Source organism: Spermophilus citellus (genome assembly GCF_964194105.1).
Source record: "Spermophilus citellus genome assembly, chromosome: 2".
Taxonomy (NCBI): domain Eukaryota; kingdom Metazoa; phylum Chordata; class Mammalia; order Rodentia; family Sciuridae; genus Spermophilus; species Spermophilus citellus.
The window spans coordinates 64,174,414-64,198,933 of NC_138183.1; the positions used below are offsets into that span (position 1 = coordinate 64,174,414).

Consider the following 24,520-nt stretch of genomic DNA (forward strand, 5'->3'; position numbering starts at 1 on the left):
TGAGCCACAACCCCAGCCCAAATCTAATCCATTCTTTAAGAATAAATGCATTCAAAATAAATCCATTTTTTAAACAAGGAAGCAGCCATGCACAGTGGCACATGTCTGTAATCTCAACTCAGGAGGCTGACACAGCAGGACCAAAAATTCAAGGCCCGCCTCAGCAAGTTAGAGAGGCACTAAGAAACTAATACCAAAAAAAAAAAAATAAAGAAATATAGAACACAAAAATCAAGACAGCAGGGTTACCAAGAGGCAAAATGGATGGCATAAAACACACAATGGTATCTGTTGAATTCAGAGGACTATACCATGTCCACTGCAAGAAAAAAAGGATAAGTGTATAAAGCCTTTTTTAAAGATGAAACAGCTGAGCACAGTGGCATATACCTGCAATCCCAGCAACTCAGGAGGCTGAGACAGGGAACACAAGTTCAAGGCTAGCCTGGGCAACTCAGTGAGACCCTATCTAAAAATAAAAAATAAAAAGGACTAGTGATGTAGCTCAGTGATAGAACACCCCTGGGTTCAAATCTCCAATGCCAAAAAAATAGATAGATAAATAAATAAATAATGTTCCTGAAGATTACTGAAAAATTAAAATATACTCTAACCAAGATAGTTTCTTTTAATTATATGTTGAAACCTTATTCTCATTTTGGTTTTTTATTAAAACATCTAGGGTTGGGCTGGGGATGTGGCTCAAGCAGTAGTGCGCACGCCTGGCATGCGTGCGGCCTGGGTTCGATCCTCAGCACCACATACAAAGATGTTGTGTCCGCCGAAAACTAAAAAATAAATATTATAAATATTAAAATTCATTCTCTCTCTCTCTCTCTCTCTCTCTCTCTCTCTCTCTCAAAAAAAAAAAAAATCCAGGGTTGGATTACACATTCATGTTCAAGACCTTAAAGTAGAAATGACTTGCTTAGGTTTCTTCCCCTTAGTCTTACTCTAATACACAACCAATAACACAACTACAAATACCTCTATAGATATTTTACAGATTAAATGAAGAACCAAGTTTATGGCTTACCCATAATCCCAGCAATTAAGGAGGTTAAGTCAGGAGGACAGAAAGATGGAGGTCATTGTGGGAAACTCAGTAAGACCCAATCTTAAAATAAAAAATAAATAGGACTAAAAATATAGCTCATTGGGCTGGGGATGTGGCTCAAGCGGTAGCGCACTCGCCTGGCATGCGTGCGGCCCGGGTTTGATCCTCAGCACCACATACAAACAAAGATGTTGTGTCTGCCGAAAACTAAAAAATAAATATTGAAAATTCTCTCTCTCTCTCTCTCTCTCTCTCTCTCTCTCTCTCTCTCTCTCTCTCTCTCTCCCCCCCCACTCTGTCTTTAAAAAAAAAAAATATATATATATATATATATATATATATATATATATATATATATATATATATCATTCGTAGAGTGCCCCTGGTTCAATCCCCAGTATAGAGGTGGGTATGGGGGGATCACGTATGACCCCTTCAATAAAATACTTTTTAAATAATCGTAAACTATAACCTCAATGATGGCATTAGCATTAAAAGGTAATTTGTGGTGGAAGAAATCATTTATACACTGGGATTAAAAAAAAGTATTTTCTGAAATCTATTTGAACTATACACCATACCATACTTTTTTCTTAATTGTAGATGGACACAATACCCTTTGTTTTATTTATTTTTATGTGATGCTGAAGATCGAACCCAGTGCCTCACACGTTGCTAGGCAAGAGCTCTACCCCTGAGCTATAACCCCAGCTAGATACCATACCTTTCGACCCATAGAAAATATAAATATGAAATGTTTGTCTAGGTAGTGATTTGAAGTGTTTGATGAAAACAATTTTTCATACTGCAGTGCAGAAAAACCTCATGTCAGATAGAGATGTCATACCTAAATATGAAAAAGGTATCAAGTAGACAATTGAAGAAAATGGAAAAAAAAAAAAAAAAACCTTCTACAAGTAAATATGCAGGCAGAGTAATAAGAGTAATGGAAGAAAGTAGACAGCAAAAATTCAACAAATTCTCAAGTAAAATGGATATTATATTTAATAGAAACAGATCATTGTGACAATAATCACAAAGCAAAGAAAATCATAACATTAATTTTTAAGAACAGAAACTATACATAAAAATAACCAATATTTTCTTTAAGATTGCTGAATCCTTCAAACCTATGTATTTAACTTTGGAGACCAAAGCAATCTGTAAACCAGATGCAGTGGCACTTGCCTGTAATCCCAGGGGCTGGGGAAATTGAGGTAGAAGGATGAGAGAGTTCAAAGCCAGCCTCTGCAACTTATCCACACTAAGCAACTGGACACACTAAGCAACTCCACCGGACCCTGTCTATAAACAAAATATAAAAAAGGGTTGGGGATGAAGCTTAGTGGTTAAGTTCTCCTGGGTTCCATCCCCAGTACAAAAAACAAAGTAATCTGTGATCCAACATCAATAAAACTGTTAATCTTGCAACAAAAATACTTTTAAAAGTAATGAATGAATTTAAAACAGGCAAACTTAAACATTGTATCTGATGAGAGATTCCTGATCCTTAAAAAAGGGGTTAAAATGAGAAATTCTGGGTTTTCAGTAAATAAGGGGTTTTAATTGTTTTTCATTAAATTATAATTTTTAGGAAAACTACAAAACTACACCATAATTTGGGTCCAAACAAAACCAAAAAAAAAATAATAACCAATGTCAACAAATAGAAAATAGAAAAAGTAATTGTTCTCCTGCATCTGTGAAGTCAGGAACAGAATTCAGTTTCCAAGTTCCTATTTTTAAGCAATTAGATTGATAAAGACACAGAAAACATCCACACACACAACGTGATTTCAACAGTTTTCAAAACTTGCATTTCACACGATTGTTGGGTATACACTACTTGCCTGCTGGGCTTCCATTGCCCGGGCCTAGTAACGTAGAACCACTTCCCAGCACCCACCGGCCAAGAGCTACCTGAGTCTCCCAGGTAGTGCCAAGGGCTCCTGGCACCTGTTGAGACTTCCCTGGAAACCACCTCCGTGTGATGTCCACAGTGCCGGGACACCTTGCCAGGTTAGCCAGTGCTCAAGCCCGGCAGCAAGTCCTCGCCGACTTCCGGACTGCCCAACCTGCGCACCCGCACGCCCTCGAGGCACCAAGCCAGCTCACGCCCGATGTGGAAACCGCATCCCGCTCACTGCCTTAGGCTCTACAGTGAAACCTGTTTTGCTTTTAAATCCAAAATTACCCTGTGCACTTAGGCCTAGCAGAAGAACCCACAGCAGTCCATTTAAACTACTAATTCTTAGTTTCAAATATAAAAGCAATAACTGAAATATGATATATCAAGAACTATGTAATGTTTTGAACAACCAACAATAAAAATTTTAAAAATAAAAAAATAAAAAATAAATAAAATAAAATAAAATTTTAAATACTTTGCAAACACATTTAAAGAATTTAATGTGCTCAACGCCAGCCTCAGCCACTTAGTGAGACACTTCCTCTAAATAAAATAGAAAAAAGGACTGGGGATGTGGCTCAGAGTTTAAGCAGCCCTAGGTTTAAACACCGCTACAAAAAAATAAATAAATAAAAAGAACTTAATATGCAAACAATGAAATTATTGCTAAAGATTCACTCATATAAACTATATGCGCTATCAGCTATACTGAGAAACAGGAAGAAAAACAATTTTTGTTTGTTTGTTTTTGTTTTTGTAACCAGGGATTAAAACCAGAGGCACCCAATCACAGAGCCACATCCTCAGCCCTTTTATATACATATATATATATATATATATATATATATATATATATATATATATATTTAGAGACAAGGTCTCAGTGAGTTGCTTAAGGCCTCCCTGAATTGCTGAGGCTGACCTGGAACTTACGATCCTCCTGCCTCAGCCTCCAGAGTCTCTGTGATTACATGCATACACCATCGCCCCCAGCAGACACAATAATCTGACCACCCGTGCTTTCTACATTATTCATAAATGGGAGAAACGCTGTTTTGGAGAATTATGTCAATCTACACATTTTTGGTAACTACCTATCCAAAAGACCACAAGAGGAAAATGGATATGGCTGTGTTTTTTTCAGGGTGTTTTGTTGTTGTTGGGGGGTGGGGAGGTACTTTTTGTTGTCTGTTGTTTTTTTGTAGGGTATTTTGTTTTGTTTTGTTTACTTGGTTGAGACAGGGTCTGGCTAAATTGCTAAGACTGGCCTTGAACTTTCAATTCTGCTTCAGTCTCCTGAGTAAGTAGGATTACAAGTGTGTAACATTGGGCAGGTCTGGCAAATTTTCATCCTATATGCAATGCTTGGCACAGCACCTTTGCACAAGTATTTGTTGGTCATTTATTTCCTTAACTCTGACACCAATACACAGCTTCCTTGACATAACAAACACATCTAAAAATATTTTTGGGGCCTAGACAAATGCCATTTTTCTCAAACATCTCAAATATTTAACCAACTTATGATAAACACAAATACAGTCATGATGCAAACACAAGGCAAAATCATATTCTATTACCACTTTTCCTTGATAATAATGTAGTTAATAAATACATAATAATGTAGTTAATAATATAAGACCAAATCTTCACTAATTATAATTAATATTCACAAAAATACACTCTATCTGGCCGGTCGCAGTGGCACATGCCTGTAATCCCAGTGGCTCCAGAGGCTGAGGCAGGAGGATCACGAGTTCTTAGTCAGCCTCAGCAATGGCAAGGCACTAAGCAACTTGGTGAGACCCTGTCTCTAAATAAAATACAAACTAGGACTGGGGGTGTGTGGCTCAGTGGCTGAATGCCCCTGAGTTCAATCCAAAGTGCTAAATAAATAAATAAATAAATAAGCAAGCTCTACCTAGATCACACTGTTTGATTCATGATTTTTTTTTTTTTTTTTTTGTCATCAGTAATAAATTCTCCTCTTGGCTGGGTATGGTGGTACATGCCTGTAATCCCAGTGGCTGGGGAAGCCAAGGCAGGAGGATTGAGTCCAAAACCAGCCTCAGCAATTTAATAAGGCCCTATACAATTCAGCAGGACCCTGTCTCTAAATAAAATGCAAAAAAAAGGGCTGGTGGTTAAGTGCCTCTGGAGTCAATCCTTAATACAATAAATAAATAAATATCTCCTCTTGCCTTTTTTTTTTCCCCATTTGTCTAGGAGTAGAGAGAGGACTGTCTAATCAGTATAAACCCCCCTTCAACAGAATGATACTGAAAGGTGAAAGCTGGCGCACACCTGTAACCCCAGCAGCTCAGGAGACTGAGTGGAGGATCATGAGTTCAAAGTCAGCCTCAGCACCTTAGTGAGGCATTAAGCAACTCAGTGACACTCTGTCTCTAAATAAAATACAAAATAGAGCTGGGGATGTGGCTCAGTGGTTAAGTGCCCCTGAGTTCAATTCCCAGTACCAAAAAAAACAAAAAAGAAGAATTCAGGGAGCTATCCTCACTGAAAGCTCTTGGAACCTTTAGACCAGCAGCAGTGGTACATGTCTATAATCCCACTATTTAGGAGGATAAAGGAGGAGGATTTCAAATTTGAGGTCAGCATCAGCAATTTAATGAGGCTGTCTCAAAATAAAAAAGGAAAAGGGATGGGAACAGGGCTCAGTTCAATCCCCAGTAATACAAAGGAAAAAAAGGAAGGAAGGAACCTTTAAAAAAAAAAAAAAAAAAGGACCTTGCTTGGTCCTTACTGTGCTATAACATACAACTTCATTTTCATTCTTAAAAGTTTTCTGTAGGGTCATCAGACTGTGGCTATTCCCATTTGGGAGATGAAACTAAGGATGATATGAAAATCACTTTCCAGAAGTTGGACAGCAAGTATGCAATGAATTGATAGACAGGCAGTATCCCTCAGATATAAGTCCCAACATAACTGACTTCTTTACTAGGCTCTCCAGCAGGGCGAGGAGGACTAGGAGGAATAGGAAGAAGGAGAAAGAAGGGGAAGAGGAAGAAGGGGAAGGGGAAAGGAAAGGAGAAAGGAGAAGGAAAACCAAATTGCAGCACCAGGCCCAAATTCTTTCACAAGGGAATTCTCCTGAATTTTGAAGAAACCAAACTCAGTAGTATAGTGTTATTTAAACTGTCCCAGATACAGAAAGGAAAAGTAAGTTTAAAAATCCATTCTTAAATCAGGCTCAGTGGTAATGGCTATAATCCCAGCAATAAAAGAGGCTGAAAAAGGAGGATCACAAATTCAAGGCCAGCCTCAGCAATTTACCAAGACCCTCAGCAATTTTAGTGAGACTCTGTCTCAAAATAAAAAAGACTGAGGACATAGCTCAGTAGTAAAAACACCCCCCTGCATTCAATTCTCAGCACCAAAAAGAAACATTCTTTCTTAAAAAGCAAGCCTACAAGGAGTAACAAAACTTTCTTTTTACTTGACCCAATAAAACTGCTATTAATCTCATTTAAGAGTACTGGTTGGGCTGAGGCTGTGGCTCAGTAGTATCGCATTTGCCTGGCTTGTGTGAAGCACTGTGTTTGATTCTCAGCACCACGTATAAGTAAATAAAATAAAGGTCTATCAACAGCTAAAAAAAATATTAAAAAAGAGTACTGGTCAAATTTCCTTTTAAAATAAACAATCAAGGGCTGGGGATGTGGCTCAAGCGGTAGCGCACTCGCCTGGCGTGCGTGCGGCCCAGGTTCGATCCTCAGCACCACATACAAACAAAGATGTTGTGTCCGCCAAGAACTGAAAAATAAATATTAAAAATAAAATAAACAATCGAAATCCAAAAGCAGGGCTGGGGTTGTGGCTCAGCTGTAGAGCCCTCACCTAACACACTTGAGGTCCTGGGTTCGATCCTCAGCACCACATATAAATAAATAAAATAAACATATTGTGTCCAACTACAACTAAAAATTAAATTTTAAAAAAACCTAAAAGCACATGAAAATAATAAATTATGACAAGGGATTAAGGGATTTTTCCAGGAATAAATAATGGTTTTACATTAGTATATTTGTTTTATCCTTCTTTGTGTGTACATGTGTGTAAGGATAAGTAAATAAACACAGACATATACATAAATGTACATATGAATATATACACAGTCTGTATCTCTGACAGAACCTAGGAGCAACACTCCAATTACAATCAGCACTTAAAGCTTAGCTTCAAAATAACTGGGGTAGATAAAATTCAAAATGAGCTTAGATAGTTCACTGCTCAAGAAATAAAAGGAGTGTTTACAAAAATCATGGAACATGTAAAACAGGCAATCCAACTTGACAGTTTCTGACTTGATAACAATGTGTCAATACAAATAATAATATTAACAGATAATAACTTAATGAATTTTAATAAACCATAAATCCAAACTGATTAAATAAAGTGAAAGCTTAAAAAGGCAGAAAATATTTACATATTTCTTTAAAAGAAAGAGCACAGAAGCATAGAAGATTATCTTAAGCAATTATTTTTTTTATTTTTTTTTTAAGAGAGAGTGAGAGAGAGAGAGAATTTTTAATATTTATTTTTTAGTTTTCAGCGGACACAACATCTTTGTTGGTATGTGGTGCTGAGGATCGAACCCGGGCCGCACGCATGCCAGGCGAGCGCGCTACCGCTTGAGCCACATCCCCAGCCCCTATCTTAAGCAATTAAAGGAAACATTTCCAGTAAAAGAACAAAACGAAGGGCTGGGGTTGTGGCTCAGTGGTAGAGTGCTTGCCTAACACACATGAAGCAATGGGTTTGATCATCAGAACCACATAAAAAATGAATAAATAAAAAATGAAGTTATGAAGTCCATCTACAAGTAAAAAAATAAAATAAACAAGAATAAAATGAAAATGTGTGCTACCTGGGAAGATTCAGTGAAAAGAATAGAGAATGACTTCTGGATATTCCTGCCAACAATGCCTCAAGAATCTGGTACAGAGAAAAACAGCAGACAAGCCAAAATTAAGGGAGACTCTAACTAGCCTATAATCTTTAAAAAAATGTCAAGATGAGGATAATCAAGATCAACAAAAATCACCTCAAATCAATATTTGAAGCCAGGCACGAATGCAGTGGACTATGATCCCAGCAAGGGAGGCTAAAGCAGGAGGATCACAAGTTCAAGGCCAGTCAGGGCAACTTAATGAGATCCTGTCTCAAAATAAAAAATAATAAGGGCTGGGAATGTAGCTCTGGAATAGAGCACCCCTGGGTTCAATTCCCAGTACCTCAACCAAAAAAATAATAATAATAATAATTTTATATATTTGAGATTAAGGGATGCCTAAAAAGATCCAAAAACAGGAAAATGCAATGCATCATTCTGGTTTAGATACTTTTGCTGAGTAGGTTATAAAAATATTAATTACTAAAACAAATGGTGAAAAGTGAAGGGTCTACAAATTAGATGACAATAATCTATCAATGTTAATTCCTGAATTTTTTTGGTTTTGGTTTTGTTGTTGTTAGCTTTTTGTTTTGTTTTGTTTTTAGTTTTTTTTTTTTTTGGTACCAGGAATAGAACCACATCCCTGTCTCTTTTGCTTTTTTGAGACAAGGTCTCATTAAGTTGCTTAGGGCCTCAGTAAGTTGGTGAGTCTGGCTTTGAGCTCACAATCCTCTTGCCTCAACCTCCCAATCCACTGAGATAACAGGTGCCACTGAGCCCAGCTATTTCCTGATCTTCATGAATACACACTGGTTATTCAGAAAAATGTAGTAAATGTGTACTGAGTTATTGTGGATGGATGGGGCATGAAGGCAACTCACTTAATTTTTCAAAGAAATAAAAGTTCTTTGTACCATAATTGGAATTTTTCTAAAAATTGACATTATCCCAAAGGAAAAAATTAAAATATGAAGGAAAAAATTTAAGAAATCTGTAAGACCAGAATAAAGATAACTTTAAAATGTCTGTAATAAGGGCTTAAAAAGAAGATGTAAATGGAAAGATATACTGTATTTTCAGCCAAGAAAACTTAGCATCTTCAAGATAGCTTTATAGGTAAGTCCACAAATTAAATATATTGTCAATAAAAGCAAGTAATAGTTTTTGGAACTAGACAGTTGATTCCAAAGTCAAATATAATGAAGAAAAATAAATAAGAATAGTCTGTAAATTTCTAAAAACATATAATAAAGCTAAAGCTAAGGCAATTACAACATTGACATAATGATTCATGAACAGATCATTACACAGAAATAAAATCAACCTAGGGGCTGGGGATATAGCTCACTTGGTAGAGTGCTTGTTTCGAATGCAGACAGCCCTAGGATGAATCTGCAGCACCAAAAAAAAAAAAAAAAAAAAAAAAAAAAAAAATCCAACCTAAATGACTTCCAGCCTTGCATTAGTTAAACACCTTATTGTGGTATGGACCTTAAACGTCCTCCAAAAGCTCCTAGGTTGATGGCTTAGTTCCCAGATAATAGCACTATTGGCAAGTGGTAAAAACTTTAGGAGGTGGAGCCAAGATTAAGGAAGGTGAAGGGTATAGTGAGATCACTGGGCTTGTTCTCTCCTTTTTCTTCCCAGACTCCTTGAAGGGAGCAATTTCCTTCATCATGCCCTCCCATCATGATGTGCTGTCTTGCCACAGGCCCAAAGGCAATAAGGCCAAGTGACAATGGACTGAAACTTCTGAAACCATGTGCCAGAACAAACCTTTCCTTCTTTTACACTGATGATTGCAGGTATTCTGTCACAATAATCAAAAGCTGACTGGGATACCTTATGGTATGTGTATATAATGAAAAACTGTGCAAACACATATAGGGAGCTCTATATATACTAATATTAAAAAAAACACCTTCATCTTAAACTGTTAGTAAAAAAAAAAAAAAAAAGAGAGAGAGAGAGATTAAAAGAATAAGTATAGATGACTGGGCACAGTGGTGCACATGTGTAATCCCAGACTCGAAAGGCTGAGGAAGGAGGGTTGCAAGTTTGAGGCCAGCCTCAGCAATTTAGCAAGGCCCTAAGCAATTTAGTGAGACCCTGTCTCAAAATAAAATATCAAAAGGTCTGGAGATATAACTCAGTGGAGATAAAACACCTTGGGTTCAATCCCCAGTACCAACAAAGAAAAAGTACACATAATACCATTTGTGTAAAAAATGTACACATATGCTTATATAGAATATCTCTAGAAAGCCCTAAAGGAAACTCCTTAAAAAAGGTTGACCAAAGGGAAGTAATGAGATACCTAAAGGCCAAAGTTAAGAAAATACATTTTCTGTCCCTTTATATCTCTTATACCTCTATCTTATTTTATACTTTGTTGTTTACCTTGTATTACCTATTCAAAAATTAAAAGTAGTGACGAAAGCTGTAATCCCAGCTGGGCCTATAATCCCAGCTGGGTCTGTAATCCCAGCTGCTCAGGAGACTGAGGCAGGAGAATCAAAGCTAGCCTTCGCCAAGTTAGTGAGGCCCTAACCAACAACACCCTCTCTCTCTAAAGAAAATACTAAAAAAGGGCTGGGGATGTGGCTAAGTGGTTGAGCACTGCTGAGTACAATCCCTGGTTCACCCCCCCCCCAATTAAAAATTGAAGAAATATTGTTATATAAATAAAATATTTTTAAAGATAAAATCATCAAAGCTAGCAAGTAGCTCAGTGATAGAATGCATGCTAAGTGTGTGTGAGACTGGGTTCAATTCCCAGCACCACCAAAAAGAAAATAATAATCAAAAACCAAAGAAAAATGAATTTATCTATTTAGCTCATGGCCATATTCTTCCTATTAATGAAAAATGCCTGAATGTGTACCCCATCAATAAACTGTTTCCAAATTTCAGGCAAGGCTTCCTTTTGAAAGTTGAATAGATAAAAACAAAATGAATGAGATAAGCTACCTGTCAAACAAACAAAAAAGGCCTATACATCAGCCATCCACTCAAAGGGATGCCTGTGACCATGCTGAGTGCTTGCTTAGCATGCAGGAGGCCCTGAGTTCAATCCCCAGCACCACAAAAAAAAGAAAAACTTTATTGGCAAGGAAGTTTTTTTTATAGTGTTGTGTTGTTTTGTTTTTGTTTTGCAGTACTGGGAATTGAACCTAGGGGCGCTCTACCATTGAACTGCATTCTCAACCCTATTTATTTTGTTGATTTGAGACAGTCTCTCTAAATTACCCAGGCTGGCCTTGAACCTATGATCCTCCTGCCTCAGCCTCCTGAATGGCTGGGATTATAGGCATGAGCCACCAGACCAGCTGCAGGAAAGAATGAGCAAAGCTGTATGTTCCATGGTTCAGGGAAATCCCACAGGTGAATATCATCCAACTCAACCTCCCCATCTCCATCTGCTGGAAACTGATAATGTATGACCGCTTGTATGCTTTTCCAGGGGATCAAGACTCTCCACAAAGTCCTAAAGAGCAGACACATGTGCTTACAATCCATGTTCTGGTTCTTATGGGTTTAATTAGAAAATGACACCAAAAACATTAGTCCTCCAATGCCCAATACTCTGCATAGATCAGGAAAGTTCAGGTTTCTGAACTTAAAATGCTGAAAATGAGAACAGTACTAGGAAGCCTCTAAAATTGCCCACACACATACCCATCTATGCAGCCAACAGTCCTATCTTTGGCATTTGTCTTTAATTTCAAGTTTTCTCTTGCCTTCATGAAAATCAATACTTAGAAGGATAGCTTGTTGTACAATTATCAAATATATTTTCAAACATTTGATTTGACATAAGACTTGTGTTGTTGGAAACCTAACAAATTACAAACATAAATTTAGAAAAACTTACTGATTATTATACATTTAAACTATCACTATTTCCTTCAATTTATAAGTCCTATTACCTAGCTACACATTTCCCAAATTCAACAGAAAGGTTTTATCCTAATTCACCCCAAAATCCTATCTCTACCTTCAAGTCATGCTCAACAATGGGTTTTATTAAAGAACATTAAGACTTTCCAAATCAGGCTTTGGTCAACCATAAGTGAAGATCTATTATCAACATTTTTGAGCTGAACAGAGGGAAAATGGAATCCTATTTTCAGCAAAAAAGATGAAAAACAGGCTGTTTAGGCTTCAATAACTTAGAAAAGCTACGAGCAGAACATAGGTCACTATACAGTACAAGATTACATGGTCAGCCGGAAACAATGGTGCACACCTATAATCCCAGCAGCTGGGGAGGAGAATTGTGAGTTCCAAGCCAGCCTCAGCAATGGCAAGGCTTTAAGCAACTCAGTGACATCCTGTCTCTAAATAAAATACAAAATAGGGCTGGGGATGTGGCTCAGTGGTTGAGTACCCCTGAGTTCAATCCCCAGTACCCAAAAAAAAAAACAATTACATGGTCGAACATAGTTATACCCTCAGGTGTCCCCAAAATGCAGCCACTAAAAAACCTGGGTTATATCCAACATAATAAAGGTGTTATTTTTTTCCTATTTGAACATACTCGATAATATAAAGTTTGGCTTTTAACTGAGTGTTTCATTATAAACAGGAATGTACTTTCTCAAAATGACAATCCCATCACCAAAATCAATAAATAATCTGAATAATAAAATAAATAATCTGATGTATTTTTTCTAAACATATACACGTTTGGAACTATGTTTAAACACAATTTGAATCATACAATGTATTTAATTTTGTATAGTGATTTATTTTTCCCCCTTCTGGGGGCTGAATACAGGGATTTTCTCCCCCTGAGCTACATGCCCAGCCCTTTTTATTTATTTTGAAACAGATTCCTGCTGAGTTACCCAGTCTGGCCTTGAACTTGCAATCCTCCTGCCTCAGCCTCTGGAGCTGCTGAGATTACAGGTAACCACCACCACATTTTGTTTTATAATAAATTGGTAAGCAAGATTGATGAAAAGCCAGCCCTAAAATGTGGTGACTTCCTGAGGATATAGCTCAGTGGTAGAGTACTTGCCTCACATGCATGAGGCCCTGGATTTGATCCCAAGCAATGAAAGAAGAAAAAAAAAAAATTCTATGACCGGCCACACACCATACTTGAGCTCAGTCAAGTATGGTGGATGAGTACTGACTATCATTGGACCAGAGAAATCTGCAAGATAAGACCTACTAGAAGGGGCTAGGGGTGGGGAGAGTAGCTCAGGGGAAGAGCACTTGCCTAACAGGTACAAGGCCCTGGGTTTGATTCCCACTACCTCAAAAATGATAATTAATTAATTAATTAGGCCTAAAGTAGAGGCAAGTAGATTTGTATTTTTCTCAATATGAACTATTTGAGACCAGACCAGAATTTCTCTGTAGAACTGCCTTCATTTTTTTTTTTATTTCGTTGTACCCCTGAGGCACTCGAACACTGAGCCACATCCCCAGCCCTATTTTGTATTTTACTTACAGACAGGGTCTCACTGAATTACTTAGAGCTTCACTAAATTGCTGAGGCTGGCTTTGAACTCGAGATCCTCCTGCCTAGGCCTCTGGAGCCACTGGACTACCACTCCCAGCTCTGCTTTCATTTCTTTAAAGAGACAACAAAGATGTGTTATTTAAAGCTATACTTGTATTTCCCATCCAAGGAGACTCAAAAAAATTAGCAATTAAGTTTCAAGGAAGGGGGTTGATGGTAGCCATGCATGATAGCACAGATCCATAATCTCAGCAACTGGGGAGGCTGAGACAAGAGGAACACAAGTTCAAGGCTAGCCTCTGCAATTTAGCAAGACCCTTAGCAACTTACTCCCTGTCTTAAAAATAAATAAATAAATAAAAGGAACTGTGAATACAGATCAATGATCAATGGTACAGCACCTCCATTCAATACTCAGCATAGGGGCTGGGGATGTGGCTCAAGCGGTAGCGCGCTTGCCTGGCATGCGTGCGACCAGGGTTCGATCCTCAGCACCACATACCAACAAAGATGTTGTGTCCGCCGAGAACTAAAAAATAAATATTAAAAATTCTCTCTCTCTCTCTCTCTCTCTACTCTCTCACTCTCTTTAAAAAAAAAAAAATACTCAGCATAAAAGAGAGAGAGGCTAATGGAAATGAAGAGTTTTCCTTATACTGCCTTAGAGCTATGCTGTTCAAAAGGCTGTCCTACCCAAATTAATGGGGTATATCAATATTTTTATAATATGTAGCTAGGCACCATAGCACAGGCCTATAATCCCCACACCTCAGCAGGTTATAGCAGAAGGATCACAATTTTGAGACAAAGAGATAGCTCAATAGTAAAGAGCCCCTGGGTTCAATCCACAGTGTATATGTGTATGTGTGTGTGTATGTATTTATTTTTTAAATAGTTTTAGTTGTAGATGAACACAATATCTTTATTCATTTTTGTGGGGGCTGAGAATCAAAACCAGTGCCTCACACATGCTAGGCAAGCGCTTTACCACTGAGCTACAAACCCAGCCCCATGTGTGTATTTATACATATTTTACACACATTCTATGGCATAGCACAAAAGATAAAATATCAGAATGTAGCTCAAGCAGTTGAAGTATTTTTCTGTGAAATTTCAGTTTCACTAAGTATGTGTGTATACACTGGGTCACAAAAAGGAAAATGTATGTCCTGTGTCCTAGCTTCATAGTTCAACTTTTTCATTAATTCATTAAACAAATGTTTATTGAGCACCTATTCTGTGGTGCTGGAGAAGTAAAGGTGTGCTGATGTGAAATAAGAAGACAAATATACTTGATCACTGCCCTTGTAGAATTCTCACATTTAGGAGGAAAAATCAAATAATCACTATGCAACTGTAAGCTAACATAGGGACTGGGGTAGTAGCTCAGTGATACAGCACTTGCCTGGCATGTGTGAGACACTGGGTTCAATCCTGGATTGTAGCTCAGTGGTAGAGCACTTTGTGAGGCATTGGGTGTGATCTTCAGCACCACATAAAAATAAAAATAAATGAAGGTATTGTGTCCATCTGTAACTAAAAATATTTTTTTAGAATAGACTAACAGATTATAATTAAGAAAGCTGGTTTAGACTGGGAAATTACATGTTTTGAGGAAGAATATACATTCAAGTATATATCTGAAAGATGTATGGAAAGGAAGAAAATGAAAAGTCAGCCTGGCAAAAAAAAAATAGCATTTTTGAGAAGGGCAGATACAGTTTGAAGAAAGAGAAAGCAGATGGGCAGAGATGAAAAGTAGATCTAGATAAGGCCTGGGTGGGGGAGGGAAATCTGAGATAAATGAATAATACTACAGGAATTTTAAATGCCAGAGGACAATGAGAATGATCAATTTGCATTTTTAAACATCTTCAGGTAAAGAAGAGATTGGAGGGAGGCTGGAATGCATATTGGGAAGATGAACTGGAAGTGGAGTCAAACTGACTAATTACATATATATTTCTGGGATAATTTGTGGACTTGCTAGTAAATAATAAAATGAGATTCGTGAGAAATCCCAAAGCAAAGCTGAAAGGGAAGATCAAAGCTGTTTGCTATACTGAACAAATAGAGCCGCTAAATTAATACCCAGAATTATTATATAAAATTATTTTTAATAAGAAAAAAAGATTTTTTATTATTATTTAATAAAAGGTCTCACAATCCTCCTGCTTCAGCCTTACTCTTGGAATCCCTGAGATTACAGGTGTGCATCATCCACCAACAGGGCATTGACGACACATTACTCTGCTCCATAGTAATATAAGAAACACAAACCCAAAAGAATCTAGAATGAATTTTAGAGACTCTATGCAGTAGCAGTTCATAAATACAATAGCTAAAGCCACTATGTCTGAAAATATAGTACACAGTGTAACTAAATATTCACTCTTAAAATAATTCTTTCATGAACTCTTAGAGAATCACTTGTATTGAGTTCACTACATTTTCAACATCTTACAGTGTAAGGAACATAATATTAATTGATTGTAGAAATGTATCCACTACTTGTATAATAAAGCACCAAGCAAAACTAAAACAATGCAAATAATAAGAAATTATTCAAGGAAAAATCTCTGTATCATGAAACATACAAATCAGGACATTCTCAGGGAAATGAGATTCTTAGCATATTTGGTTCTCATACCCTAACAGCCTAAGATGCTAATTCTATTCTCTAATAATCTGCTTCATTTCAGTACCAGAAACTCCATCAAGGCAACCAATGATAAGTATCCTTACCATTCCCTAGAAAACTGAGAGATACGAGGAAAAAAAATCAAAATAAAAGTTTCATGTCAGCAGAGTAGAAATGCTTGCTGCAATCCCAGGCAGAAGGATCACAAGTTCCAGGCCATCCTCAACAATTTAGCAAGGCTCCATCTCAAAGACGGGGGGGTGGGTGTTGCCCAGGGATATAACTTACTGGTAAAGTGCCTAGGGTTCAATCTCTAGTACCATCATCACCTGCTCCCCCAAAAAAGCTAGATGAAGTTATAGTAAAATTTCATCTAGGTAATTAAAACAAAATGAAAAATGTTAGAAGAAATTTTACCAAAATTAAAATGACAATACTGATAACTTTTCTTTTTCCTTCCATCTGCTCCAGTTTTCCAAATTTCTAATAAACATGGATTTTTAATTAACTATCCTCCACAGGAGAAAATTAGAAAATACACTTAAACACCAAGGAAACAAATTATCCACAATTCCATCATTCAGAAATAACTAATTACTGTTAATATTTTTGTGTGGCCCTTTCTCTTTTCATTCATGAAGGTGGAGAAGGAAGAAAAGGACAAGTAATGGCATGGTTGTTTAAGAGTGTGAAGGACATTACAGAATGCTACTAAGGCAAGTGTGCAGGATTGAGGGAGACTAACTTGAAGAAGAGACAATTGGACTGTTTTCTGAAAGGGATGGAACCAACCAGAAAGGGCAGTGCAGGTCAAGGTAACAGTGTAGGCAGAGGGAACAGGAGTGTGAGCTGGGTACCAGGCCTAGAGAAATAAGAAGTCAGAGGAGTCCAATGGGAAGAAGGCCATTGGCTAATCAAAATCTCATAAGTAGATCTGAGAATTATGACTGGTTCCTCAGTGAAAGAGGACTTGAAGGAAGAACATAATCCTTAAAAGGATCATACTGATTGCTTGAGAGGGGAAGGGATTAGGCCTAGCAAGGATGGATTTAGAAAGGCACATCTTTAATGGGCAGGGAGAACAGGGTGTAAGGAATCCTTGGGAATTAACAGTTGAAAAAAAAAAAAAAAGCTAATATTTCAAATTTGTATCATATGCTCCAAATAACTTTCTTTCTAGACCAGTAGGAATAAAAAGACACACTGCATGTGCAAGGCCCTGGGTTCAATCCCCAGCAGTGAGGGGGAAAAAAAAAAGCTACATGTCATACTCCCAAAAATTTCATATCAGAAATAGGATAACAGGAGAAGCATTAAATATTAATATTTAAAGAAAAGGAAGAGAAAAAAATTAAAATAAAAGGAACAACAAATTTTTAAAGCTTGAGAGACCTGCATTATACAGAGCTTAATTGCTGTATGGAATGTACCTGTTTTATCATTATATCACTAATAAATACATAACAAATAAATTAATATAAGGGACTAGCTATGAGCAGTATGAAAACTATGCTATAGAAAGGAATGATCTTAATAATATTCAGAGAAGGAATAGCACAAGCTATGGACAAAACCTGTAGAGAGTTCTGGTCTATAAATAGAGAAGTACACTTGGTAGTGGAGCAAGGAAGTCAATGGGCCCCTCCAATGTCTCCAAAGAATATTCCTTAAGACCAACTATCGTTCCTTGTTCATCTGTTCATTCAAAAGATGATTAATGCAGTAATCCCACCACTGTGTATAAGAGTGAATAAAACATAAATCCACACATAACACTAGTTCACAGGGCTGGGGTTGTGGCTCTCAATGGTAAAGTGCTTGCCTAGCATGTGTGAGGCACTGGGTTCGTTTCTCAGCACCACATATAAATAAGTAAATAAAATAAGGGTCCATCAACAACTAATAAAAATTTTTAAAAAAACTAGTTCAGGGGTGCTCAGGTTGTGGCTCAGGGTAGAGCGCTCTCCTAGCACGTGGGAGGACCTGGGTTCAAACCTCCGCACCACATAAAAATAAATAAAACAAACATACTGTGTCCACCTACAACTAAAAAATAAATAAATTTAAAAAAAAAATAGTTCACAAATGTTCATAGCAGCAACATTATTCATAAAAGCACAAAAGTGAAAACAATCCGAAAGTCCATCAACTGAAAGTCCATCAACTGATGAATGAAATATCATATTTCCATACAATGGAATATTATTGTGCCATTAAATCGAATACTGTGCTGATACAGGCTGCCGTAAGGATGAACCTTGAAAATATGCAAATTAAGCCAGTCACAAAACATCAACTAGGGTACGGTTCATTTATATGAAATGTCCAGAACAAACAAATCTATTAAGACAGAAAGCTGATTCCAAGGCTGGAGGGGGAGGAAGTTGGAGGAAAATGGGCAATGGCTGTAATGAAAACAAGGTTTATTTTGGAAGGTGACATGAGTATTCTACAGAGAAGGGTGTAGTCCCACACACCTATAATCCCTGCAGCTCAGGAAACTGAGGCAGGAAGATCAAAAGTTGAAAGCCATGCTGGAGCGCAGTGATGCATGCCTGTCATCCCAGTGGCTAGGGAGACTGAGGCAGAAAGAGGATCTCAAGTTCAAAGCCCGCCTGAGGCGCTAAGCAACTCAGTGAGACCTTGTCTCTAAATAAAACAAAAAATAGGACTGGGGATGTGGCTCAGTGGTTGAGTGCTCCTGAGTTCAATCCCGGTACCCAGGAAAAAAAAAAAAAATCAAAGCCAGTCTCAGCAACTTAGGCCCTAAGCAACTTAATAGGACCCTGTCTAAGTAAAAATTAAAAGGGCTGGGGATGGGGCTCAGTGGTTTAGTGCCTCTGGCTTCAATCCCTGGTACCAAAAAATAAAAACAAAAATATTCTAAAATTGTTCTGTGCGCATACTAAAAACTATTGAGTTGTACATTTTAGATAGGTAAATTTGTTTCTCAATAAAGGAATATTTTAAGCACCTCAGGCTTAATTACTAAAAGAAAAGAGAGGGAGGGGAAAAAAACTGGTCTCAAGGCTTTAACAGTCTGGTGGGGGAGAAAAGTGAGGCAAAGCATTTACAAAACAATGAGAATAGGAAAGAGGGGCCTAAGGCTGCAGGCGAGAGGCACCTAACCTACCCATGGAAGGTGTTCAGAAAATAACTCAGTTTACTAGATCTTCATCCCTAAACTGAAATTTAAATTGAAGAAACTTCTGAAAAGATGAAGTACCTGTTAAACTCCTAAAAATCTTCATTCTTACAGAATAATTGGTGGACTTTTTTTTTAAGGGTTTGTGCGCTGCGACACCGCAAATGTTTGTTTTATTTTCTTGGAGCTAGGGATTGAACCCAGGGTCTCACGCATGCCAACCAAGCGCTCTACCACTGATTTACACTCCTAACCCCATAAAACGTTTATTTTAAACTTTAAAAAAGCAAGGGATTAAAGTGCGCTGACAAAACAAAACAAGCACCTGATCAGTGTAAGGCACTGGGTTTGATATTTAGCACCATATTAAAAATAAATAAATGAATGAATGAGTGAATGAATGAATGAATGAATGAATAAGGGCATTGTGTTCATCTACAACTACAAATTATTTTAATTTTTTTTTGTTTTATTACCAAGGTTGTGAGGTGCTGTAAAGATTAGGTGCAATCTTTTCGTAACACTAAAATTGGTCTAAACCAAAAAATGTGTTATACGTTCCAAAACAAAGCTGGGGAGAGGGACTGCCAGGGAACTAGCAAAGTAGGCAAATTTGAGTGGTTGGTCTCAAAGAACTGAGTGCTACATAGTAAAACTGAACCTTTAAAAACTAAAGTCACTAATTTTCAACCACAACACTTCGAAATTGGAATATTCTTAACCGTTGCCATAGAAACAGTGAAGCCAAGTTTAAAAAAAAAAAAAAAAACTCTAGTGAGTGAAATAGGGCGAAGTTTGGGGCGAACCTACGGGTACTGAACCTATCAAATGCTTTCACCCGGACAAGGGTGAGCCCACTGAGACTCTAACCTTATACCTCCGAAGCAATGCTACATAAATGACCTCGCATTGGTAATTTACCAAGTGCAAAAAAAAAGTTTGCTCTGTTTTCTCCGGAAGAGAGAACCTGACAAAACCCCCTAGTTGTTGCCCACAACCAAAGCCAGCCAGTGCAGTCTTAACAGGACACAGCTAAGGGGGGAGCCTGGCTCCGAGTACAGGAGGAAAGAAAGCATCGGAGTTGAGCCGTGCTGGTTTCACTGGCTGAGGGAGCAGGAAGAAACGCCCCAAGTTCCAGCCTGGAGACCCAGCCTGCCTGCCTTCTGGCTGTACATCCTAGCCCCACAACACGTCCTGTACCTGGCAGTCCACGCACCCCGATCCAACTCGCATTAATTAAGCACCCACTGTCTACCCCACATCGTGGCTCTTACAGGCACTGCAGGAAGAAATGGCCCCGTGCCGAAGAATAAAAACCAACAAGGACAGCTGCGGTGACTGAGAACGAACCCGAATGAGGAACTGGCTGCCTGCGACGGGTGGTCTAGAGAAGAGCCCCCACTCTCATTCCGCGGGGTCGTGACAGTCTCAGGGAAGGGAGGGCCCAGAGGAGCGCACCAGGCCGGGCCTTCCTGGTGTCCGCCGCAGACCCGGCTGGGAGGGTAAAGGGCTCGGTACCCCCAGAACACCGCGCGTTCCTCTGTCCTAAAGAGCACGACCCCGACTCCAGCTCCCGGGAGAATGGCGAGCACGGGGACCGAACCCTGTAAGGGCCGGATCGGACTGTCACTGGCCCCCGCCTCCCTCCCCTGCGACCAAGGCCGTCCGCTCCCTCCCCAGCATGACAGTCGCCGCGGTCGCAGACTGAGCGTCTCTGCCCCGGTGCCTCAGCTCCTCTGGACGCCCACACCCCTCGCTACCCCGCGTGGAGAGGGACAGTGCCGGGAAGATCGCCCGAGCCCCTCCCCCCGCCGCCCCCATCTCCCTGACTCCGGAAAAGCGGTTACCTGGCGCGCGGATGGGGCGAGCACACGACCCGAAGAAAGAGGATGAGAAGGAAGACGGTGGCCTCCCGCCCGGGGAGATTTGGGAAATTTGGAAGACTTGTTCCGCACTGGGTGACAGCTGTTCGCTGCGCACGCGCACAGGGCCTCAGAAGCTTGATCACTCCGCCGCTCCTCACCCTCCCGTCGAGGGGGTGGGTGGGAGACAGCGGCGACGGCGCGCGCACAGCGCAGAACGGCTCTCCCTGCGTGAGCGCGCGCGCCGTCACGTGACTGCTGGGGTCCGGCACTTAGTCACGTGAACTTCCAAACAGCTTAAAGGTGCCCGGCACCTTCTAGCTTTGGACTGTCTTTTACACTATGTTCTACGTGGTTCTCTGTGGCCCATCTTCTTGTTCTCTGGAGACAGGCATGCCTCTTTCTTCCCAGAGGGGTAAGGTACTTGAACCGAAGGAGGGAACAGGTGCACAGAACCTTGCCCGGAAGCGCGTACCGTGTTCCCACAGGACTAATGTGGGACCTGATGTAGTCCACGCGCCACACGTCCTCCTGGGCTCCGACACGGGCCTATGACGGCCTCCGGCGCGCGGACGTCAGAGTGGCGTTGCCATGGGTGGGGCCTAGGAATGCCCAGCCTAGCCTGGCAAGGAAGTCTGGGCGTGCGATGACAGCGTTTTGAATCCGTTCTCCCTTCACGAATTTTGAGGGCCTTTCACCTTTCTTACTACAGTGGAAGATATCTAATAGAACAATAGTTCCCACGTGCCCCAACCCCTTAACAAGCAACTCTCAAGTAAAACCTAGTTAACCTCCGGATGCAAAATTGTTCCGTATTCAAGTCACGTATTCATAGCAAGTCCCGCCCCAAGCAGGTGTGCGATTACAGTGGGGAGACCTGAAAGTGGCTGCCATAGAGATCATGGACTGGGAGTAGGGGGAGGGGGTATCCCTCGGGAATTTGAGACCTCAATTGGAGTAACTGGAAGCGCAGGTGCCTATGGGCCCTTGAGAACTTAGATCTAAGTTTACTTGCTACTAAGGTTTATTGATTCTGCTGTGTAACCCCGCCCTCTAAGGTGTAGGAAAGAACCACACAGACCTTAAGCCCTTGTACTGCCAAAGACAGATGGCTGAGCACCAGATGTTTTGCAAAGCTGTACCAATTTTTTTTTAAACTTCCCTGCAGAGTCCCCATCTGAGTCCGGTGGCATTTCCCCTAATGTCTTCTAAGCAAAGAAGGACTGAGCAGATCTTTACACCAGTAAGCAAACCTGGGCTATCTAAGAGGCTGAGTTTTCTGTTACAATACACTGATTTCCTCTTTAAAAAAAAAAAAAATCTTTACAGATACATTTGTCACAACTTTGTGAAAATATATGGAATATAATATAAGCTAAAACTAATGCGATTATTGAGCCACAATATTCCTGTAGCTGTTGAATTAAAAACACTTTAGATCCGCTAACCCACACACTTCTAAACTTGCCTAACATATAAACCCAATTGGTAATTTTCCAACTGTTTATGTTGTGAAGATTCCCAACCCTCCTTACAAGCCAATAGGATATGCCAGAACCATAAATATGTAACTGAATATTTATTGGGGGGCATACTGTGAGAGAGACACTTAAGAATTTCACATATATTCACCAAATACTTAAAATAATACAACGAATGGGTAATATTATCTCTTTTTGTTTTGTTTTGGTATTGGGAATTGAACCCAGGGATGCTCTACCACTGAGCTGTAGTTCCAGTTCTTTTTATTTTAAGATAGGATCTCTCTAAGTTACTGAGACTGGCCTCAAACTTGCAATCCTCCTGTTTCAGACTCCCAAGTCTTGGGAATTACAGGCATACTCTACCACGCCTGGTGAGTATGGTTTTTGTTTTTTAACATGAAGGACTAGGATGATATACAAGCATTGCTGGCTTCACTGAGCATTACTGATAATCAGAGAAGATAATATAAAATGTCAAAATCTCAAAAGTTATAAAGCACTGTGTGAGTTTTTTAAGGTTCAGACTCTTGAAAATGGAAATGAGCCTATTAGAAAATCAATTGGATACATGGCACAGAGGATAATGTTTTGTAACTAAATAATTTCATATTGAGAATTACAATGAAAAGTTAACCTTTTAGCCACATCCATATTTCGCTGGGGCGGTGGGAGGATTGGATGCCGAGGATTGAACCCAGGGGCACTCATCACTGAGCCACATCCCCAGCCCTATTTTGTATTTTATTTAGAGACAGGTTCTTACTGAGTTGCTAAATGCCTTGATTTTGCTGATGCTGGCTTTGAATTCATGACCCTCCTCCTACCTCAGCTTTCTGAACTGCTGAGGATTACAGGTGTGTGCCACCACAGCCAGCTGCCATATCAAATTTTCTAAAACCCAATTTCAATAAGGCAAAGACTGTACCATGGGATATGCAGATTCCCCTTCAGTATATAATGTGGACTATTGTCCAGATCACCTTAAGGACAAAACTTGTAAGTTTCTTAAAATGTGAACAGTGCAGCAAATTGATACATTACTATGCAAAAGTAGTCTAATTTGAATATGTTGAAGTCCATTACATTTTTACAAATACAAAGAATTAAAGGACTAGGGATGGCCAGGCATGGTGGCGCACACCTATAATCCTAGGGACTCAGGATCCTGAGCCAGGAGGATTGCAAATTCAAGACCAGCCTCAGCAAATTGGCAAAACCCTAAGGACTTAGACAGACCTTGTCTCAAAATAAAAACATTAAAAAGGGGGGGGGGGGGAGGGCTGGGGATGTAGCTCAGTGGTTAAGAGACCCTGGGTTCAATTCCTTCCCCCATAAGTAAATAAATAACTGACTAGGAATATAGCTTGTTGGTAAAGCATTTATCTAGTGTTATAAGGCCTTGGATTTTATCTCTAATACCTCAAAAAAAATTAAATAATAGTGACAATCACTAACTTTTTGGGGGGTGCTAAGAATCCAATCCAGATCCTCACACTAGATAAGCATTTTTAACACGTATTTTTTAGTTATAGGTTGGCACAATATCTTTATTTTATCCTTTTTTAAAAAAATATTTATTCCTTAGTTGGACACAATACTTTTTATTTTATTTATTTATTTTTATGTGGTACTGAGGATCGAACCCAGGGCCTCGCACATGCTAGGCAAGCGCTCAGCCACTGAGCCACAAACCCAGCCCCCTTTATTTTATCCTTATGTGGTGCTGAGGATCAAACCCAGTGCCTCACACCTGCCTGATGAGCACACTACCTCTGAGCCACAACCCCAGCCCTAGATAAGCATTTTTGTCCCTAAGCTATACCCTTACCCAATATTTTTCTTTATTTTATTGAATATGTATATTGTTTATGCAGGTATAAAGCAGACCAATAACTACATGCTTAGATGATTTTAAAAGATCGAAAGTGGGTATTATGGTAAGTACCTAACAAAATTAGAAATCTTTCTTCTGGGCTGGGGTATGGCTCAGTAGCAGAGCACTTGCCTAGCATACATAAGGCACTGGGTTTG

At 39.3% G+C, this 24,520-nt stretch overlaps 1 protein-coding gene across 11 annotated transcripts in view; it reads right to left on the minus strand.

The window, feature by feature from the left end:
* The window catches only part of KDM4C (lysine demethylase 4C), a 401,867-nt gene extending 380,131 nt beyond the window's left edge, over positions 1-21,736 (minus strand). For 3 of the 11 annotated variants that reach the window (XR_014020688.1, XM_081282627.1, XM_081282632.1), the window contains exon 1: positions 20,991-21,732. The gene's annotated coding sequence lies outside the window, so the exon portion shown is untranslated. Of the gene's footprint in view, positions 1-20,990 lie in introns of all 11 variants that reach the window. The other 8 variants (XR_014020689.1, XR_014020690.1, XM_081282630.1 and 5 more) reach the window with 8 other exon arrangements.
* Between the last annotated feature and the right edge of the window lie 2,784 nt (positions 21,737-24,520).